This window comes from Pongo abelii, chromosome 20 (genome assembly GCF_028885655.2).
Source record: "Pongo abelii isolate AG06213 chromosome 20, NHGRI_mPonAbe1-v2.0_pri, whole genome shotgun sequence".
NCBI classification, from domain to species: domain Eukaryota; kingdom Metazoa; phylum Chordata; class Mammalia; order Primates; family Hominidae; genus Pongo; species Pongo abelii.
Window position 1 is genome coordinate 55,501,204 of NC_072005.2, and position 19,082 is coordinate 55,520,285.

At 43.8% G+C, this 19,082-nt stretch overlaps 1 protein-coding gene across 4 annotated transcripts in view; it reads right to left on the minus strand.

The window, feature by feature from the left end:
- SLC6A16 (solute carrier family 6 member 16) overlaps positions 1–13,801 on the minus strand; it is a 35,929-nt gene extending 22,128 nt beyond the window's left edge. Inside the window, exons 1-2 of one of the 4 annotated variants that reach the window (XM_009232875.4) lie at positions 13,623–13,801; positions 1,061–1,157 (exon numbers count right to left, since the gene is read on the minus strand). The gene's annotated coding sequence lies outside the window, so the exon portion shown is untranslated. Of the gene's footprint in view, positions 1–941; positions 1,158–13,622 lie in introns of all 4 variants that reach the window. The other 3 variants (XM_054540924.2, XM_054540925.2, XM_054540923.2) reach the window with 3 other exon arrangements.
- Between the last annotated feature and the right edge of the window lie 5,281 nt (positions 13,802–19,082).

The window sequence follows — 19,082 nt, forward strand, 5'->3', positions numbered from 1 at the left end:
TAACTACTGAGTTACAAAACAATCCTCAACATCTCCTTAAAGCAAACTTTATACACCACTGACATTTAAAGCACAAAAAAATCTCTTGCATAAGTTTCACTTCTTAGAAATGTTTTCATGCGGTGGCTCACACCTGTAATCCCAGCACTTTGGGAGGCCGAGGAAGATGGATCACCTGAGGTCAGGAGTTCGAGACCAGCCTGGCCAACATGGTGAAACCCCGTCTCTACTAAAAATACAAAAATTAGCTGTGTATAGTGGCGGGCACCTGTAATCCCAGCTACTCAGGAGGCTGAGGCAGGAGAATCGCTTGAACCCAGGAGGCGTAGGTTGCAGTGAGCGGAGATCAGGCCACTGCACTCCAGCTTGGGAGACAGAGTGAGACTCCATCTCAAAAAAAAAAAGAAAAGAAAAAAAAAAGAAATGTTTTCTTGTACAGGATAGGGATAGAGACAGACATACCCAAGAGTCAGGAATCCCTGCAATCAAAGGATTTCTTTTTTTTTTTTTCCACCTACTGGGTTCAAGGGATTCTCCTGCCTCAGCCTCCCAAGTAGCTGGGATTACAGGCGCCCACTACCACACCTGACTAATTTTTGTATTTTTAATAGAGCCAGGTTGGTCTTGAACTCCTGACCTCAAGTGATCTGCCCGCCTCAGCCTCCCAAAGTGCTGGAATGAGGTGTGAGCCACTGCACCCAGCCTGAAATAAAAGGATTTCTAAGAACAATGAAGTACTATTTACAGAGAGCTTCTGAATTTAAAAACAAAACGACTAAACTAAACTAAACTAATTTACTACTAAATCTGCCTTGTAACCTTAGAAAAGTTACTTTACCTTTCTGAGCTTTCTCATCTGTAAAGTACTAAGATCTCTGCTCAAATATAGCCTCACCAGAGATGCTTTCCCTGTCCACCCATCTAAAATAGCAGCTACCTACCCACAACTCTCTTTACTTCACGGCATTTCTCATCTCCGGACTTTATCTATTGATTGTTAATTTATTCATTGTCCATCTCTGCCTACTGCTGTATCTCCAGCAAAAGGATGGTGTTCTACCTCACATCTAGGGCTATTCTCCTCCTTAGTCTCCAAGTTCCTGCCACTCTGAACTTCTGTTGGGTCTTCAAATACAAGAGAACGGGCAAGGAGTGTGCTGAAAAAAAAAAAAAGTTACATAAGAGAGAGGGGAAACTGGAGTTTTCTTTCAGTGGGGGAAGGAGCATGCTTTCCAAAAGCAGAGGCAGTAGGTGGGACTCAAGGCAGCACTGGCACATTTGGGTGACATGGATAACCGCTTGTGAGACACAGCTTCCAAAGAGCTCTTTGTTACTCAAAAAATGCTTATAATTCAATTACAGGTTAAAAACATAAAACTAAGATACAAATTTCTATCTTTAGTTCTATCTCTACTACATTTAAAAATGCAACGAAAGGCTGAAAGGAAATACATCAATATATAGAAGATGATCAGGCCGGGCGCAGTGGCTCACGCCTGTAATCCAAGCTACTCAGGAGGCTGAGGCAGGAGGATCGTTTGAACACAGGAGGCAGAGGTTGCAATGAGCCAAGATCGCACCACTGCACTCCAGCCTGGGCATCCCTGTCTCAAAAAAAAAAAAAAAAAAAAAGACGATGATGGCTACAAATATGTTTATATCCTTATCCCTGCTTTTACATTAAATTTTTTAAAATCTTGTATTACTTTTTTTTCAGACACAGGTTCTCACTCTGTCACCCAGGCTGGAATGCAGTGGCATGATCCATAGTTCACTGCAGCCTTGAACTCCTGGGTTCAAAGGATCCTCTCACCTTATCCTCCAAAGTACCTAGGACTATAGGCATGTGCCACCATACTCAGCTACTTTTTAAAAGTTTTTTTCAAGATGGGAGTCTCACTATGTTGCTCAGGCTGGCCTCGAACTCCTGTGCTCAAGTGAGTCTCCTGCCTCAGCCTCCAGAGTAGGTGGCATTACAGGCACAAGCTACCATTCCCCATTCACCTGTATTACTTTAATAATCAAGAAAAATATGACCAGGCATGGTGATTCATGCCTGTGATTCCAGTACTTTGGGAGGCCAAGGCAGGTGGATCGCTTGAGGTCAGGAGTTTGAGACCAGCCTGGCCAACATAGCAAAACCCTATCTCTACTAAAAATACAAAAAAAAAAAAAAAAATAGCTGGACATGGTGGCAGGCACCTGTAATCCTAGTTACTAGGGAGGCTGACTTAGGAGAATCACTTGAATCAGGAGGCAGAGGTTGCAGTGAGCCAAGATCGTACCACTGTACTCCAGCCTAGGTGACAGAGTAAGACTCTGTCTCAAAAAAATAATAATAATCAGCCGGGCGCGGTGGCTCACACCTGTAGTCCCAGCACTTTGGGAGGCCAAGGTGGGCGGATCACCTGAGGTCAGGAGATCGAGACCATCCTGGCTAACACGGTGAAACCCCGTCTCTACTAAAAGTACAAAAAATTAGCCAGGCGCGGTGGCGGATGCCTATAGTCCCAGCTACTCGAGAGGCTGAAGCAGGAGAATGGCATGAACCTGGGAAGCAGAGTTTGCAGTGAGCTGAGATCGCGCCACTGCACTCCAGCCTGGGCGACAGACCGAGACTCCGTCTCAAAAAGATAAATAAATAATCATAATCATAATCATAATCAAGAAAAAATACGTATTGATAAATGAAAACAAAAAGATCATAATGGACAAAGAAATCCAATTGAAGAAGCTCTCATCAGCCAAATCTGGACAAATCAGAACATCAAAATAAATAATAGTAACAGATGAGAACCAACAGACTAAAACAAGAATCTATGAATCCACAGGGATACAACTCAGGAAAAGGAAAACCTCTTCCTTATAGTACAATACAAACTAATAAAGGTACAAGGAACGATGAATTAGAAGGTCATTGCTTATCACAAACTAATCAAGTTGTACACATGAAATATGTACAGTTTTTTACTTGTCAATCATCCCTCAATAAAGATGTCTTTTTAACAAATCATTGTTTGGAAACTACCAGAGTAATAACTGACTCAAGCAACAATCATCAATGGTTGCTAACACAAGATGATGAAAATTTGATGGGGACAGGATAATTGCATAGTATTACTGTATCTCCCCACAAGATATTCCCCCCAAAAAACCCAAGAAAATAGTATCTTTGGAGTATTACACACTACCTTAACCAATATTAGTCAACTGATATCATATAACTCCTGATACAATGCATTAAGAGCACAACGTCATTTCTGTGGGATTCGTGCCAAAAACATGTAACAAAACTCCAATCGTGAGGAAACATCAGAAAACAAATCTAAATTGAAGTACATTCTGTAAAATAGCTGGCCTGTGCTCAGTAAAAATGTCACAGTCAATGAAGACAAGGAAAGATGGAAGTTTTGTAAGTCTGAAATTATGTCAAAATTTTGTTAAATTTTTTAAACTTCCAAGCACCTGCCACTCCTACAATTCACCATCAAAACAAAAGGAAGTTTCTTCTAAGAAAGATAGCCACATGAACACCGATCTCCAAACTTACCCACAATCTCCCCCTACCCAACAACAACAAAAAAAACAAATGGTTTTAAAATATTACAAATATGGGGATATCTGCATCATTTCTGAAAACTAGGTTCCATCCTCATGTCAAAAACAGAGAAACTTCTGCTACATAAATGAGAAACAGGACCAAACTGTAATCACTGAGGAGTCAGTTCACATCTCTTTTTCCTGGTGAAGTGGTTCAGTGTTTCAGGAAGTAAGTAAGTACTTTCCCAGCAACTTGTGGGAAATAAAAACAATCACTTGCAAAGACCTTCTACTCCAGTGAACCAATAGCTTCCAGAAGCTGTATGCCAGAGAATGCAACAGCAGGTGGGCCACTCCAAAGAGAAATGCAGTGGGTTGATGGGCGTCTCCCTGAGACAAATGATGCTTCCATAACATTAAGAGAGAAGCAGGAAATCATGCAGGGGAGAAAAGGCTGAAGAAAAAATTAGGTACAAAAATCCAGCCTTTGGGGCTGGTCATGGTGGTTCATGCCTGTAATCCTAGCCCTTTGGGAGGCTGAGGCAGGAGATGTTTTATGTAAGCTTCGTGGTAACTACAAAGCAAAAAACTCTTAGTAGAAATTATTCAAAGCATACCACTAAAGAAAATCAATATAATTAGTCACATTGATATAATAAAGAAGAAAAATATTATCATCTCAAGAGATGGAGGAAAAACATACAATACAATAATGATTTAAAGAGAAAAACTTTTAGCAAACCAGGAATAATTTCCCTAACCTGATAAATGGTGTCTCTCAAAAAAAAAAGATTATACTTAATAGTGAACATATGCTTAAACATAGCCACATATTTAATAATGAAATGAAGAAAGCTTGCCTTTTGAAATCAAGAACAATCAATGAAACCAGCTATCAGCACTTCCTTCCTATTGCATTAAATATTTTAGACAGCACAGTAAAGCAAGGGGAATAAAAGACAAAGATTAAACAAAACTCACTATTCACAGATGATATATCTATGTGGAAGATCCAAAATACTACAGATAAATTATTTAAATTAATAAGATAATTTAGCAAGATTGTTGGATGCAAACAGCAATAAATGAAAATTATTTATATGTCTATGCTTGTAATACATAATTAGAAAATAAAATTTTTAAATAATAATGCCACTTATAAAATAATTTTTTAAATATAGAGTAAAATCCTGGGAAGGTATTGGCAATAACAGCAACATTGTTTTAAAATCTTCCCAAATATCCACGTGGAAACCAGTAGTTCTACTAGATTGCAAGCCCAAAATCCATGGATAATATTTACAGTATTAAGATAAACCCCAAAAGACAAGTCTATGAAAACAAACCACAAGAGCCACAGACCTGTATAGAATCAAAATCTGTGTGGGAGGAAACAAAGGAAGCAAGAGAGCATCTGACAGACCTGGGGATGGGGGACAGGGAAACCAACCTCTCAAAATAATCAACAGATACTCACCAGAAATCATGGGAAGGCTATTAGAGAACAGCAGCTAAAACTAGAAGATGTCTTGCCTAATCCAATAACAGTTGAGTGCATGGAGTCAACAATAGAAACTGAAGGGACCAGGGCAGACTAGATTCTATGAACTCTTAAAATTAACCAACCAGGGATCTTTTCCAACCCAGAGGCCACAATGAGGAGAAATTCCTGTGAATAAAGCCAAATTGAGCAATACAAGAACAAGAATGATGAAGGATAGGCCAGACACTGTGGCTCATGCCTGTAATCCTAGTACTTTGGGAGGCCAAGGCAGGAGGATCACTTCAGGCCAGGAGTTCAAGATAAGCCTTGACAATGCAGTGAAAACCCATCTCTACCAAAAAAAAAAAAAAATTAAAATTAAAATTAGCCAGGCATAGTGGCACACGCCAGTGGTCCCAGCTATTTGGGAGGCTAAGTGGAGAGGATCGCTTGAGCCCAGGAGTTCAAGGTTGCAGTGGGCTATGATCACACCACTGAACTCCAGCCTGAGCAACAGAGTGGGACCTCATTCTCTAAAAAAATAAAATAAAATAGGCTAGGTGCAGTGGTTCATGCCCGTAATCCCAGCACTTTGAGAAGCCGAGGTGGGAGGATCACTTGAAGTCAGGAGTTCAAGACAAGCCTGGCCAATATGGTGAAACCCTATCTCTACCAAAAAATACAAAAATTAGCCAGGCATGGTGGGACACACCTGTAGCCCCAGCTACTCGGAAGGCTGAGGTGAGATAATCACTTGAATCTAGGAGGGGGAGGTTGCAGTGAGCCAAGATTGCACCACTGCACTCCAGCTTGGGCAACAGAGTAAGACCCTATCTCAAAAATAATAACAATAATAATAAAATAAAATTAATTAATTAAAAGATAATTTTAAGAAAACAGAGAAATGAAGGATATACAGGATCCAGATAAAAATGGGGAGAAGAAATTTCCACTTTTGACCATGAAAGCAAAACAGTGTCTGGAGTTACCTCCACAAAAACACTACAAAACTGTACAAATAGGCCAGGCACAGTGGCTCACACCTGTAATCCTAGCACTTCAGGAGGTCGAGGCAGGCAGATCACAAGGTCAGGAGATCGAGACCATCCTGGCTAACATGGTGAAACCCCATCTCTACTAAAAATACAAAAAATTAGCCGGGCGTGGTGGCGGGTGCCTGTAGTCCCAGCTACTCGGGAGGCTGCGGCAGGAGAATGGCATGAACCCAGGAGGTGGGGCTTGCAGTGAGGAGAGATCACGCCACTGCACTCCAGCCAGGGCAACACAGCAAGACTCTGTCTCAAAAAAAAAAAAAAAAAAAACCCTGTACAAATAATTAAAACAACTATTTTCATATATTAAACAAAGGCAGTACAGCATTGCAATCTCTAAAAAAAAAAGGCCAGAAAACAAGGTAACTAATTGCATGATTGCCCAATTTTTCTGCTACTGATTTCCAAACTTTGGCACAGGAGGAAGAATACAAACAGAGCCTGGCAGTCTCAGCACTTAAGGAGGCAAAAATCAGTTCAGGAAGGCTTAGGTGACTAGAATTAGCTGGGCTAAGTACTCAACAGAAGGGAGCCACAGAGAAAGAGCTCTAGGAATCTGGATAAAGTACCTTCGAGCCATTAGCTAAATATCAACCTGCACATGTATAGTATGAAACCTCATAAGAACAGGCAAAGAATAAATTCCAAGGAAAGAAAATTACTGGGGAACTACAGGTAAAACAATTCCTAGAACTTGGAGAAGAACAAGAATTACTCAAGTTTCCATCAGCTAGTGTGGAGAGACTTTACTGAATACTTGGAACATTCAAGGTGGCATAAACTAGCTCTAGTTCTAGTAGTAGGACTACTTTAGACCTGAAAAAAAAAAAAGTCTTAAAAGCAACCCTTAAACAGCCAAAACTGATCTTCAAGTAACTTAACTGCCTGTCACAACAAAGGCCAACATTCCTTAAGATAGTACAGACAAACCTAGCACTGAACAACTAAAAATTCATAATGTCAACCATCTAGTCAAAAATTACTAGACATGCAAAGAAGCAGGAAAAGTGACCCATAATCAGACAACAAAAACAGAAATGATAGACTAATGGAATTAACACACCATAACACTAAAATAGCTGTTATAAATATGCTTAATATGGTCAAGGACTTAAAAGGAAAACATGAACAGAATGAGGAATATAAGATAGCTAGCTAGCTAGCTAGCTAGACAGACAGATAGATATTTTCTTTTTTGAGATGGAGTCTCACTCTGTTGCCCACACTGATCTCAGCTCACTGCAGCCTCTGCCTCCACGTTTCAAGCAATTCTCCTGCCTCAGCCTCCCAAGTAGCTGGAATTACAGGTGTGCACCACCACAACTGGCTGTTTTTTTTTTTTATTTTTAGTAGAGACAGGGTTTTGCCATGTTGGCCAGGCTGGTCTCGAACTCCTGACCTCATGTGATCCAGCTACCATGGCCTCCCAAAGTGCTGGGATTACAGGCATGAGCCTCCATGCCTAGCCATGATATATTTTAAAAATCAAATAGAACTTCTAGAGATGATACAACACCTGAAATGAAAATTTCACTGAAGATTACTGGTAGATTTTAATAAATCAGTGAACTTAAAGATATAGCAATAGAAACAATCCAAAATGAAGCACAAAGAAAAAAAAAAGACTGAAAACAATTACCAGAGCATTAGTGACTGTGAGACAATATCAAATGGCCTAAAATGTGTAACTGGAGGTCCAAAATAAAGGGAGGATGGGAAAATGAAACCAGACCAATTTTCCAACAAGCCAGATGCCCATAGAACTGAAGCTTGAGAAACTTACATTTGTACAATGAGATGAACCTGCTGTATGTTGACCAACTACTCTTCTTTACTCCTCCCTAATTCCTCCATATATATATACATATATACACATATATATACATATACATATATATACATATATATACATATACATATATATACATATATATACATATACATCTATATACACATATATACATATACATATATATATACACATATATATATGAAGAAAAGACTCACATAATTGAAAGGATAAAAGGACAGTTCTAAAATAATAACTGGAGACTTTAATACCCCACTATGAACAATGGACAGAAGCAGCAGACAGAAGATAAGCAAGGAAATAGAGGACTTAACACAATAAACCAACCAGATCTAACAGATGTATTCAGAACACTCTAGCCAACAGCAGCAGAATACACATTCTTCTCAAGTGCACATAGGACATTTTCCAGGATAGACCACAAATTTGTAGGCCACAAATTTCCTTTTTTTTCTCAATAGAATTAGAAAGATAAATATCATACAAAATATCTTCTCCAGCCACAATAGGATGAAGTTAGAAATGAATCACAAAAGTAAAACTGAAAATGTTACAAATTTGTGGAAATTAAACAACACACTCTTAAACAATCAATGGATATCGAAGAAGAAACTACAAGGGGAATTAGAAAATACTTACAGATAAATGAAAATGAAAACACACATACTAAAATTTATGGGAGGCAACAAAAGCAATGCCAAGGGGGAAATTTATAACTATCAATGGTTACATTAAAAAACAAAAAAGCGGCCAGACGCAGTGGCTCACGCCTGTAATCCCAGCACTTTGGGAGGCTGAGGTGGGTGGATCATTTGAGGTCAGGAGTTCAAGACCAGCTTGACCTACATAGTGAAACCCCGTCTCTATTAAAATACAAAAATTAGCTAGGCATGGTGGTGGGCGCCTGTAATCCCAGCCACTCAGGAGGCTGAGGCAGGAGAATCGCTTGAACCTAGGAGGCGGAGGTTGCAGTGAGCCAAGATCACGCCACTGCACTCCAGCCTGGGCAACAGAGCAAGACTCCCTCTAAAACAAACAAACAAACAAAAACCAGCTCTTGAATCAATAACCTAACTCTAAAACTTAAGAAACTAGGAAAGCAAACTAAACCCAAAGCTAGCAGAAGAAAATAATAAAAATTAAAGCAGAGATGAATAGAGAATAGAAAAACAATAGAGAAGCCAAAATTTGTTTCTTTAAAAAATCAACAAAATTGACGAACCTTTAACTAGATGTACTAAGAAAAAAAGAGAAGACTCAAATGATGAAAATCAGAAATGAAAATGGGGACATTATTACCAATTCCACAGAAATAGAAGGATTATAAGAGAGTACTATGAACTTATGAACAACTGTACACCAATAAACTGGATAACCTAGATTAAATGGACAAATTCCTAGAAATACAAATCTACTAAGACTAAATCACAAACAGAAAATCTGAATAGATCTATAACTAGTAAGGAGACTGAACTGGTAATCAAAAATCTCTCAATAAAGAAAAGCTCCAGACCTGATGGCTTCATGGGTGAATTCTACTAAACCTTTAATGAATTAATATCAATCCTTCTCAAACTTTTCCAAAAAATTGGAGAGGAGGGAACACTTCCTCATTCATCCTATAAGGCCAACATTACCCTAATACCAGAGCCATACAAAGACATTACAAGAAAAGAACACTACAGACCTATATTCATTATGAACTTTGATGCAAAAATCCTCAAAAAAAAATACCAAACCTAATTCAGCAGCATATTAAAAGGATTATACACCATGACCAAGTGGGATTTATTCCTGGAATGCAAGGATGGTTCTGCATACAAAAATCAATCAATATAATATACCACATTAACAAAATGAAAGAAAAATAATGATCCTCTCAACTGATGCAGAAAAAACATTTGACAAAACTCAATACCCTTTCATGATTAAAAAAAAAAAAAAACTCAACTATCTAGGAGTTAAAGGAAAATACAGCTGGGCATAGTGACTCATGCCTGTAATCCCAGCACTTTGGGAGGCCTGATGACCACTTGAACCCAGGAGTTCAAGACCAGCCTGGGGCCAGGTGCAGTGGCTCACATTTGTAATCCCAGCACTTTGGGAGGACGAGGCGGGTGGATCACCTGAGGTCAGGAGTTCAAGACCAGCCTGGCCAACATGGTGAAACCTGATCTCTACTAAAAATACAAAAATTAGTCAGACGTGGTGGTGTGCACCTGTAGTCCCAGCTACTTGGGAGGCTAAGGCTGGAGAATAGTTTGAACCTGGGAGGCAGGGGTTGCAGTGAGCCAAGATCATACCACTGCACTCCAGCCTGGGTGACAGAGCAAGACTCCATCTCAAAAACAAACAAACAAACAAACAAACAAAAAACAGCCCAGGCAATATAATGAGACCTCATTTCTACAAAAAAAAAAAAAAAAAAAAATTTAAATTACCTGGGTATGTTGATGTACTTCTGTAGTCCTAGCTACTCATGAGGCTGAGATGGGAGAATCACTTCAGCCCAGCTCAATGCTACAGTGAGCCATGATGACACCACTACACTCCAGCCTGGGTGACAAAGTGACACCACGTCTCAGCAAAAAAAAAAAAAGGAAAATATCCCAACATAATAGCCATATACGAAAAACTCACAGCAAATGTCATACTTAATGATAAAAGACGGCAAGCTTTTCCTCTAAGATTAGAAACAAGTGTAGAATGCCTAATTTTGCCACTTTTATTCAACATAGTACTGGAAGTCCTAGCCAGAGAAATTAGGCAAAAATATAAATAAATAAAAGGAAACCAAACTAGAAAGATTATATGATCTTATACGTAGAAAATCCTAAAATTTTCACCAAAAAAATTTTTGAGCTAATAAATGAATTCAGCAAAGTAGCAGGATACAAAGTCAACAATCAAAACTCAGTTGCATTTTTATACACTAACAATGAACAATCTGAAAAGAAAATTATGAAAACAATTCCATTTGTAACAGCATCAGAAAGAATAAAATACTTCAGAATCAACTTGGCTGGGCACGGTGGCTCAAGCCTGTAATCCCAGCACTTTGGGAGGCCGGGCACGGTGGCTCAAGCCTGTAATCCCAGCACTTTGGGAGGCCAAGGTGGGCAGATCACCTGAGGTAGGGAGTTCAAGACCAGCCTGACCAACATGGAGAAACCCCGTTTCCATTACCAAGTTACCCAGGCATGGTGGCACATGCCTGTAATCCCAGCTACTCAGGAGGCTGAGGCAGGAGAATCATTTGAACCTGGGAGGCAGAGGTTGCAGTGAGCCGAGATTGCACCATTGCACTCCAACCTGGGCAACAAGAGCGAAACTCCATCTCAAAAAAAAAAAAAAAAAAAAAGAATTAACCAAGAAGATGAAAGACATGTACAAAGAAAACTACAAAACATTGCTGAAAAAAATTAAACGAGACATAAATAAATGGAAAAATATCCCATGTTCATGGGTTGGAAGACTTAACACTGTTAAGACGTCAGTATTACCCAAAGCAATCTACAGATTTAGTAGCTTTTTTTTTTTTTGCAGAAATAGAAAAACACGTCCTAAAACTAACATGAAATCTCAAGGGACCCTGAATAGCCAAAATAATCTTGAAAAAGAAGAAAAATGCTAGTGTACTCACATTTCCTGATTTCAAAACATATTACAAAGCTATAGTAATCAAAATAGTGTGTTATTCACATAAAGAAAGATACAGACCAAGGGAACAGAATAGAGGGCCCAGAAACAATGTATGGAAAAATGATTTTTTGCAAGGGTGCCAAGACTACTCAATGAGTAAAGGACAATCTTTTCAGCAAACGGTGCTGGGAAAACTGGATTATGTACAGGCAAAAGAGTAGAGATGGACTCTTACCTAACACCACATACAAATACGCAAAATAAATCAAAGACCTAAATGTAACACTTAAAATTATAAAATTCTTAGAATAAAACATACGACAAAAGCTTCACGATAGTGGATCTGCAATGAATTCTTGGATATAACACCAAAGGCAAAAGCAACAAAAGAAGAAACAGACAAACAGGATTTCATTAAAATGTTTTAAATTTGTGCATCAAGAGACACTATCAAAGGGGTGAAAAGATAACCCACAGAATGGGAGGAAATAGCTGCAAATCATATGTATAATAAGAGATTAATATTCAGAATATATAGAGAATTCGTAAAACTCAACAACAAAGAAACAAACAACACAATTCAAAAATGGGCAAAAGACTTAAATAGACATTTCTCCAAGGAAGATATACCAATCTCCAAGAAGTACATGAAAAGATGTTCAACGTCACTAATCATTAAGGAAATGCAAATGAAAACTACAATGAGATAATACCTCACATCCATTAGGATGGCTAATATAAAAAGGCAGAAAATAAGAAGTGTTGGTGAGGATGTGGAGAAATTGGAATCCTTGTGCCTTGCTGGTCAGAATGTAAAATGGTGCAACCACCATGGAAAACACTATGGTGGTTCCTCAGAAACTTAAAAATAGAATTACCATATGATCCAGCAATTCCACTTCTGGGTATACACCCAAAATAAGTGAAAACCAAGCCTGCAGTGGCTCAGCCTGTAATCCCAGCTCTTTGAAAGGCTGAGGTGGAAGGATTGCTTGAGCCCAGAAGTTCAAGGCTGTAGTGAGCGGTGATCATGCCACTGGACTCCAGCCTGGGAGACAGAGAGAGACCCTGTCTCTTAAAAATAATAATAATAGGCTGGGCACGGGGGTTCACACCTGTAATCTCAGCACTTTAGGAGGCTGAGGCGGGTGGATCAGCTGGGGTCAGGAGCTGGAGACCAGCCAGGCCAACACAGCGAAACCCCGTCTCTACGAAAAACACAAAAAATTAGATGGGGGTGATGGTGCATGCCTATAGTCCCAGCTACTCGGGAGGCTGAGGCAGGAGAATCGCTTGAACCTGGAAAGCAGAGGTTGCAGTGAGCCGAGATCGTGCCACTGCACTCCAGCCTGGGTGACAGAGTGAGACTCCATCTCAAAAAAATAAATAAATAAAAAATAATAGATTCATGTTTCTTAAACACATTCTAGAACAGTTGTCCTTAAAAGCAAGCTTTACGGAAGGGAGAGAACTGAGTTTTGGCCAACTGGCCACTTCCAACACCCATAAAGCCCCTTGAGCCCCAGGCGGACTCCTCTTCCCATATGGGTACAACCCTCCGTGGTGCCCCTACACCGTCATCCCAAGCAACTCCTAGGCTCATGCCCTGTGGGGAGTGCTCAGGATCCCCCAGAAATGCCCATTCCCCTCACATTACCTCCTTCCCTGGAACTATAACCTCCAGAAAAGGAAAATAAGGAGCTGGTGTCCCATTTCTGCAAAAAGCAGAAAATAACTGCCTTAACAGACCAGTGATGGGGCTAGACCCGGGTTTCTGCCACTCGGGCACTTGACACTGATGGCTTTCCCCAAAGGCAGGGACTGATGGCCGAATCCTGTCAAGGAATTGGCTCAAACTCGGACTGGATGAGTGAGGAGAGCCGAAGACAGTTTCCTGTGTCCTACGTGGGGCATAAAGGAGGGACGCCTTTGATCCCTCAGCTCCGCAGAGCCCAGGGCAACCAGGAGGCTCCCAGCCAGTTACCTGGCACCCGTCAGTGGAGCCCAGTGGGCCCGGGCCTCGAAAATGGCGCCCAACCCCACACACCCCAGATCTGGGAACATTTTAGGGCTCCCTGGGCCAAGTGACCCTCACCCTAGCCCCAAGGCTTCTGCCAAGTTCTTCAGTCCAGCCAGTCGGACAAAAATGAGGGTGAAGAAGCCCCAGCTGAGAAGCCTAGCAATCTCCTCAGGCCCCTTCAGGCGTCGACAGATCGGTTTGGGCGACACCCCTCGATCTGCCTGGCGCGCGGCCTTCCCGCCGATTCTCTGCGCATGCGCCGGCGCGCCCCTCACTCCCTACAGCTGTAGCAAACAATTTCACCACTCCACCCTCCCCAACTCCCTGCTCTCTCCCCACACGCACGCACGTGTGCACATCCTCTGACTGCTCACACGCCACTCCCTTCCCCACCCCATCCCATCCCATCCCCGACACCCACGACGCCACGCTTCAGGCGGGGCTCTAAGACAAGGCCCTTCTCTGGCGCACGCACTTTGCTTCCACCTCATGTAAGGAAGAAGAAGGTAGGAAGTGGGAGAATCGTCTCATTCATTCCTTCTAGCCTTCAAACCTTTCACATTTACTTAAAGATCACCTACTAGAAACCAAACCTTAAATATGCGTCCAACAAGGCATACAGGGAGGTTGCCTTAAGAGAGCTCAGAAGCCTACTAGGGTTGCAGACAAAAATTAAAAACTCAAAGATCCCTCTCCCTCCCCCTCCCCCCTCCCTCTCCCTCCCCCTCCCCCCTCCCTCTCCCTCCCCCTCCCCCTCCCCCTCTCCCTCCCTCTCCCTCTCCCTCTCCCTCTCCCCTTTCTTTCTTCCGTCTCCCTCTCCTTCTTTCTTCGATCTCCCTCTGTTACCAAAGCTGGACTGTACTGCCGTGATCCCAGCTCGCTGCAACCTCCCTGCCTCAGGCTCCTGTGATTGCCCTGCCTCGGCCTGCTGAGTGCCTGGGATTGCAGGCGCGCGCCGCCACACCTGACTGGTTTTTGTATTTTTGGTGGAGACGGGGTTTCGCCGTGTTGACCGGGCTGGTCTCCAGCTCCTGGCCTCGAGTGATCTGCCCGCCTCGGCCTCCCGAGGTGCTGGGATTGCAGACGGAGTCTCGCTCACTCAATGCTCAATGTTGCCCACGCTGGAGTGCAGTGGCGTGATCGCCGCTCGCTGCAACCTCCACCTCCCAGCCACCTGCCTTGGCCTCCCAAAGTGCTAAGATTACAGCCTCTGCCCTGCCGCCACCCCGTCTAGGAAGTGAGGAGCGTCTCTGCCTGGTCGCCCATCGTCTGGGATGTGAGGAGCGCCTCTGCCCGGCCGCCCATCGTCTGGGATGTGAGGAGCTCCTCTGCCCAGCCGACCCGTCTGGGAAGTGAGGAGCGCCTCTGCCCGGCCGCCATCCTGTATAGGAAGTGAGGAGCATCTCTGCCCGGCCGCGCATCGTCTGGGATGTGAGGAGCGCCTCTGCCCGGCCGCCTCGTCTGGGAAGTGAGGAGCGCCTCTGCCCGGCCGCCACCCCGTCTGGGAGGAAGTGAGAAGCGCCTCTACCTGGCCGCCCCGTCTGGGAAGTGAGGAGCGCCTCTGCCTGGCCGCCCCGTCTAGGAGGTGAGGAACGCCTCTGCCCGGCCGCCCAACGTCTGGGAAGTGAGGAGCACCTCTGCCCGGCCGCCCCCTCTGGGAAGTGAGGAGCATCTCTGCCCGGCCGCGCATCGTCTGGGAGGTGAGGAGCGCCTCTGCCCGGCCGCCCCGTCTGGGAACTGAGGAGCGCCTCTGCCCAGCCGCGCCGTCTGGGAAGTGAGGAGCGCCTCTGCCAGGCTGCCCATCGTCTGGGAAGTGAGGAGCACCTCTGCCTGGCCGCCCATCGTCTGGGAAGTGAGGAGCGCCCCTGCCCGGCCGCCCCGTCTGGGAAGTGAGGAGCGCCTCTACCCAGCCGCCCCGTCTGGGAAGCGAGGAGCGCCTCTGCCCAGCCGCCACCCCGTCTGGGAGGAAGTGAGGAGAGCCTCTGCCCGGCCGCCCCGTCTGGGAACTGAGGAGCGCCTCTGCCCGGCCGCCCCGTCTGGGAAGTGAGGAGCGCCTCTGCCAGGCTGCCTATCGTCTGGGAAGTGAGGAGCACCTCTGCCTGGCCGCCCATCGTCTGGGAAGTGAGGAGCGCCCCTGCCCGGCCGCCCCGTGTGGGAAGTGAGGAGCGCCTCTACCCAGCCGCCCCGTCTGGGAAGCGAGGAGCGCCTCTGCCCGGCCGCCACCCCGTCTGGGAGGAAGTGAGGAGCGCCTCTGCCCGGCCGCCCCGTCTGGGAACTGAGGAGCGCCTCTGCCCGGCCGCCCCGTCTGGGAAGTGAGGAGCGCCTCTGCCAGGCTGCCCATCGTCTGGGAAGTGAGGAGCGCCTCTACCCGGCCGCCCCGTCTGGGAAGTGAGGAGCGCCTCTGCCCGGCCGCCCTGTCTGGGAGGAGAAATTCTTCTGCCTTGGGATGCTGTTGATCTATGGCCTTGCCCCCAGCTCTGCGCTCTCTGAAACATGTGCTGTGTCAACTCAGGGTTAAATGGATTAAGGGCAGTGCAAGATGTGCTTTGTTAAACAGATGCTTGAAGGCAGCATGCTCCTTAAGAGTCACCACCACTCCCTAATCTCAAGTACCCAGGGACACAAACACTGCGGAAGGCCACAGGGACCTCTGCCTAGGAAAACCAGAGACCTTTGTTCATGTGTTTATCTGCTGACCTTCTCTCCACTATTATCCTATGACCCTGCCATATCCCCCTCTCCGAGAAACACCCAAGAATGATCAATAAATACTTAAAAAAAAAAAACAAAAAACAAGGTCAGGAGTTCAAGACCAGCCTGGCCAACATGGCGAAACCCGTCTCTACTAAAAATACAAAAATTAGCCAGGTGTGGTGATGGGCGCCTGTGATCCCAGCTACTCGGGAGGCTGAGGCAGGAGAATCGCTTGAACCCGGGAGACGGAGGTTGCAGTGAGCCGAGATTGTGCCATTGCCCTCCAGTCTGGGCTACGAGAGCAAGACTCTGTCTCAAAAAAAAAAAATGTGGTAAAATACACATAACATAAAATTTACCATTTTAACCATTTTCATATGTAAAAAAAAAAAAAAAAAAACTAAAGATTTACTTAGGTCATCCATTCTCATACTTTCTGGTCTCTTAAGAATTATTAAGGACTCCAATAATTTATGAGTTACATTTATCTGGGTTGTATGTTTATGTGAGTTGTATCTATCACTATTAAAATAAATTTCTAAAATAGTCATTGTTTAAAAATTCATTGTGTCAAAATAACATTTTTATTTAAAATAACTATAATTTCTACTCCAAAAGAAATTTTGGGGCTGGGCGCGGTGGCTCACACCTGTAATCCCAGCACTTTGGGAGGCCGAGGCGGGTGGATCACGAGGTCAGGAGTTCGAGACTAGCTTGGCCAACATGATGAAACCCTGTCTCTACTAAAAGTAAAAAAAAAAAAAAATTAGCTGGGCATGGTGGCACACACCTGTAATCCCAGCTACTCGGGAGCCTGAGGCAGGAGAATCGTTGGAACCCAGGAGGCAGAGGTTGCAGTGAGCTGAGATTTTGCCACTGCACTCCAGCCTGGACAACAGAGCAAGACTCCGTCTCAAAAAAAAAAGAAAGAAAGAAAGAAATTTTGGAGAGAAGAATGGCATCATTTTACATTTTTGCAAATCTCTCTAATGTCTGGCTTCATAGAAGACAGCTGGATTCTCGTATCTGCTTCTGCACTGAGTGTGTCAAAATAGCTCATGTCTTGTAGCTTCTGGCAAACATCACTATATTCAAAGAGGAAATGAAAGTGAAAGGCAAATAATATCTTAGTAGTATTATGAAAATAATGTTCACCTCATGGACCTCCAAAAGTGTTTCAAGAGCCCCCAGGAGTCCCTGGGCCACACTTTGAGAATCAAAGGCTTAAATTGTTATGATTGAACAAAGAAATGAAGAGGAAATTTTGGGGGTGCTGTAAGAATTCATCACAATCTTTGGGAATCATTCAATCCTTCAACACGTATTTACCGAGAGTCTACTAAATGCTAGGAACTGGGAATAGTGTAGAGAACAAAATAGACCCCATTCCTGCCCTCATTTTGCTTCACACAACAAGAAAAGAGATATATGATGAATCTCAAATAATTACATGATTATAAATTGTATTAAGTGCTATGACAGGCCGGGCATGGTGGCTCACACCTGTAATCCCAGCACTTTGGGAGGGCAAGGTGGGCGGATCACATGAGGCCAGGAGTTCAAGACCAGCCTGGCCAACATGGTGAAACCCCATCTCTACTAAAAATACAAAAATGAGCCAGGTGCAGTGGTGCACGCCTGTAATCCCAGCTACTCGGGTGGCTGAGGCACAAGAATCACTTAAAACCGTGAGGCAGAAGTTGCAGTAAGCCAAGATCACACTACTACACTCCAGCCTGGGTGATGGGTTGAGACCCTGTCTCAAGGAAAAAAAAAAAAAAAAGTGCTGTGACAGAAAAGGGCCATAGACCTATTTATTTCTATCTTTTTTTTTTTTTTTTTTTTGAGACAATCTCACTTTGTCACCCAGGCTGAAGTGCAGTGGCATAATCTCGGCTCACTGCAACCTCTGCCTCCCGGGTTCAAGCAATTCTCCCTGCCTCAGCCTTCCGAGTAGCTGGGGTTGCAGGTGCCTGCCATTACGCCTGGTTAATTTTCATATTTTTAGTAGAGACAGGGTTTTGCCATGTTGGCCAGGCTGGTCTCGAACTCCTGACCTCAGGTGATCCGCCCACCTCAGCCTCCCAAAGTGCTGGGATTACAGGCGTGAGCCACTGCGCCCGGCCCATAGACCTAATTTAGAAGGAGGATTTCTCTAAGGAAATAACACTGGAGCTGAGGCTTAAAGGATGATTTACTAGGTGAAAAATGTGTGTGAACATCTCAAGCCTCGAGGCTGTGCAAAGGCCCTGAGGCAGGGCAAACTGTGTGTTCAAGGCACCAGGAAAAGTCTCAGTCGGTCAATAAATATTTATTGAATGATGTGCCCCACACTGTCCTAGACCCCTGGGATATATTTATGAAAAAGATTTTACATTCCAGTTGCACAAAGAAAGTAAATGCCTAAATAGAAAGAATTTCAGAGAGTAAGAGTGCTGATAGGGAGTTACTTTAGACAGGGTAGTCAAGAAGGACTCTTGGGGAAAGTGGTATTTCAGCAGAGAGCTGAAGGAGATGAGGAAGGGAGCCTTGTGAACAGCATAGGGAAGAACATTCCAGGCAAAGAAAATGGCAACAGCAAAGGCCTTAAGGCAGAAGTACACTTGATGGGTTCTGGAAACGGCAAAGAGTCTGATATGAATGGGTCCCAGTGATTGAGGAAAGGGTAGCAACAGATCAGATCAGAGCAGCGGCAGGGGCCAGAGTATCATTTGGAGGCCCTTATAGGTCATGGTCAGAATTTTTTTTTTTTTTTCTGGGTGAGATGAAAGCTATTTGAGGGTTCTGAGTCAAGGAGTGACTTTAATTTAACGGCAGGATCCCCCTGGCTTCTGGGCAGAG